The following is a 3,483-nucleotide window of genomic DNA, read 5'->3' on the forward strand; positions in this document are numbered from 1 at the left end:
AATTTTTATCAGTCATACAAAATGTTTTGTTGGCCAAACAGGAATGTCGAGGCCACTTGTGCATAATTGAGCAATAGAAACCAATTACATGTATGTCTGTCAGAACGATGTAAATGCATATTGGACGCAATAATTGAGAATCGGATCAATGGGAACATGTTTCTGTGCTTTTGGAGAGTTCTTTTGGACGAAGCTGATATATTTGTCAAACATCGAACTGAGGTAAAAATAGTCCCTGTCAGAAATACACCCGCCCATTTGATGCATGGGTTATGTAGCCTGGGCTGTATGATGCAAAAACCTGTTCCACGTCCAAAGAATGTGTTCCCACTAGAATTCCACCATGTTTAAAAGTACATTAGTCAATTTAATTATCCGACAGTGTTACGCTTATTTTTAAATATTTTTTTTAAATTTCAATTATTTATTTTCAATATTTCAATACATTTCAAAAATGGCTTCAACCCAGGTTACATAACATACCATCGTTGCACATCATTGGGGTTATGAATATTCAAATAGTTTTGTAGCTCGAAATTCATGCTAGAATCAAACACTCATATACAGTCAGAATTTAGAGGAAAATGCCCTTTTGCAATGCTTGCTTTTCCGAAGGAATTTTGGGACCTTACTCTAAAGAAAACTTGGGAGAATGGTGCGGTAAAATAATTTACTAATAAAATACTGCATGCTGAGTGTAAATTAAAAGTAATCTCTGCATTAATGACCGGATCTCCACGTGGTGAATGATGTTGATTGGGGCGAAGCTCTGGTGGTGCTGATGATACTGATTTTATTGCTCATAGGTAGTGCTGAGTTCCGGGTTGCGTTTCGACTTCATTATTACTGTTTTATGGTCGGTGAAATGCAGAGATAGTGGTTCTTCTAGCAGATCAGCTTTGGTCCGCTAGAAGACGTGGGAACGTATCTCCAACGCTTAAGTCAATGGTCCATGGCAGAAAGAGAATATGTGGTATGGAACGGTGGTTATATACGCATTTGAGCATTTGACCGCAGCACCCTCTCGTCTATAAACGTTGCGCCAATGCATGCAAAGCTTAACTCGATTAAATATGCATGTGACCACAGCGCCCTCTCCTGTATAGAAGTTGAGCGGCTACACGCAACGTTTCATCCATGACAGAAACCTCAGCTCTTGAGTTACTACCACATCTCAGAGCCCCCTACTCATCTTGCAGTCGTGGCCGAGTGGTTAAGGCGATGGACTATAGATCCAGTGGGGTCTCCCCGCACAGGTTCGGATCCTGTCGACTGCGCAAACAGTTCTTTTTCTTCTTTCTTTTTCGAAAATATGTGTGGTAAGTTATAAATTAACCCACTAGTATACATCCTAAATATTTGGGCCGGGTGTCGATTGAAAATTTTTAACCCAGTTAATTTGTCACATTAATTTTCAGGCATAATACCTTGAAAATAATGAAACTGCAGATGGTCCGAACTGGTTGAGGTAAAGCAGCCTTGCAGTGCACCGAGGTTCAGACTGAACTTACTTTTGTGTAGCGTCCACAAGGTTTAGCTCTCACATTGAAGTTTTATGAGCTAGTTTTTTTCAATGTTCGAAATTCCTGCGTGCCAGCTGGGTAGTGTGTAATTGAGTTTTTATAGCGCAAGCAATATCTTAATCCAGACGGGAGGAAGTTTCGGCTAGCGCTTGACATGACTGGACAACGGTGTGCATGCTTGCTTTCTTTCAAGCGGCCGATGAAGCGAAATAACAGCATGTGCAGATTGTCCATACATTTAATTTTTTGTTTGTTGTTCGTTTCAGACTACATGTGCTCCCAGTACAAGGGGGTGGCCCACCAGGCGCTGACGACCAGCATGTCGTCTCTGCTGTGCTGTCGAGGGAAATTTAAGGGGTAAATATTGCAGCTGTAGTTTTTTCTATTCTGTCCTTGCTACACTTGAGTCCTGCAAATTCCTCTGTACGCTTGGTCTTTTTGTTTCATGGTACCGTAAACGTTTGTTATAATCCGTTGCAACTATAGAAGAGCAGGAGCCCCTCCCACAATTCCCTTTGTTCGCCATGATTGGCGGTGTCCTCTCGGCTCTCCTCCTCTCTAGTGTTCACTTAGTAAAAAGATTGAAGGGATTTGTGGGAGGGGCTTCTGCTATTTTAGAGTTGCAGCAGAGTATAGCGCGACCTCGGTTAATTTAATCATTTCGAAGAGTCCTAGCGGGCACCCATGCATTTTTATGGGAAGGGCTCTGCATCATATTTTGAACCGAGAAAATCACCCTACGAACGGGAAAGCACGGGAATTCTGCTACGAAATTAATCGCACCAAACTTTGTTTTCAAGATCAGACCGAACGAAGTCGACTCCTGTCTTATAAACGGCGAGCAACAGAAATACTGTGCGAGTCTTGCCACATTGGAAAGCTAATGCTATGATCCCGATCTTGATTTCTTTAATACTTGTTATTTTTGTTTTCACATCTGATATTTTCACTGTCCTTTGGCCAAACGTGAGTGGCAAGTCGCCATAGGCTTCCAGAAGATAGCGGTCACATATGAAGAAATTTCTAGCAAGTTCGGAGCGCATTGGCGCTCTGTCGCAAGCGAGGAAAAACTCTACGGTATTGTTGGTGCAAAACATTAAGCCTCATGACTAGCAGCAACATAATCGTGGATATACCGCACTGTACGGCGTTTATTTGAGCACTACTCAACACACAAAATACAGGGGCACTTAAGTATCCCCACGTAGATTGAATGCGAAAGCATTGCCATTTCTAACGACCCTTCCTTTTTTTTCTCTATTGTTAGGAATGGCAATGCTTTCGCATTCAATTCCTGTAAGAATATCTAAGTGCCCCTGTAATATTTTTTTTCCGTTACATCATATGGCGTCACACATCATGGTACGTCATGTCGTCACGTGACGTGTGATGTCATCGAACCGAGGACATATTTTTATGACCATCTTTCGGGCGCATCAAGGCTGACGCCGTCTTCTGCCGTAATGGGACAAGCTTCTTCTTGAGGGGAGAGTAATGCCGCATTCCAAAGCGGCTGAGGTATCACAGCAGCTTGCATGCCAGGCTCTCACACAGCAGCACCGGGTTCGAATCTCAGCCGTGGAAGCACATTTTATTCTTCCTTTATTTCTCTGTTGGCGTTTGGTACCACTCGGTTAACGCCGCCGGACGCCGGATTTTCCGCTTTATGGACATATAATACTTTTGCATAAAAAATGCACATTCAGTCAGGAATATGCCTTTTCGTGTGGTAGAGTCGCACAGCTGCCCATTACTTCGGGAATCACAACTGAACTACGATAGAGCACTAGTAATCACCAAATCAGGTTCACGCCATTCATAGGTGAAAGATCCATTTCAGTGCAGTGAAGATTTGTTTGGACATTTTCTTTCGCTGATTCATTGGCGCGTCTCGCCGTTGATCGCAGTCCTGCACCTCGTTAGCTCTAACCGGCAGAATGGACATCTCGGCAAACTCATC

General features: G+C 43.0%; 1 non-coding gene across 1 annotated transcript; it reads left to right on the forward strand.

The window, feature by feature from the left end:
• Nucleotides 1-1,195: 1,195 nt before the first annotated feature.
• Trnay-aua lies at nt 1,196-1,277 on the forward strand. The gene has a single exon. It is a non-coding gene; the product is annotated as a tRNA-Tyr (tRNA).
• The last annotated feature ends 2,206 nt before the right edge of the window (nt 1,278-3,483 follow it).

This window comes from Ixodes scapularis, unplaced genomic scaffold (assembly GCF_016920785.2).
Source record: "Ixodes scapularis isolate PalLabHiFi unplaced genomic scaffold, ASM1692078v2 PGA_scaffold7__128_contigs__length_106722199, whole genome shotgun sequence".
Taxonomy (NCBI): domain Eukaryota; kingdom Metazoa; phylum Arthropoda; class Arachnida; order Ixodida; family Ixodidae; genus Ixodes; species Ixodes scapularis.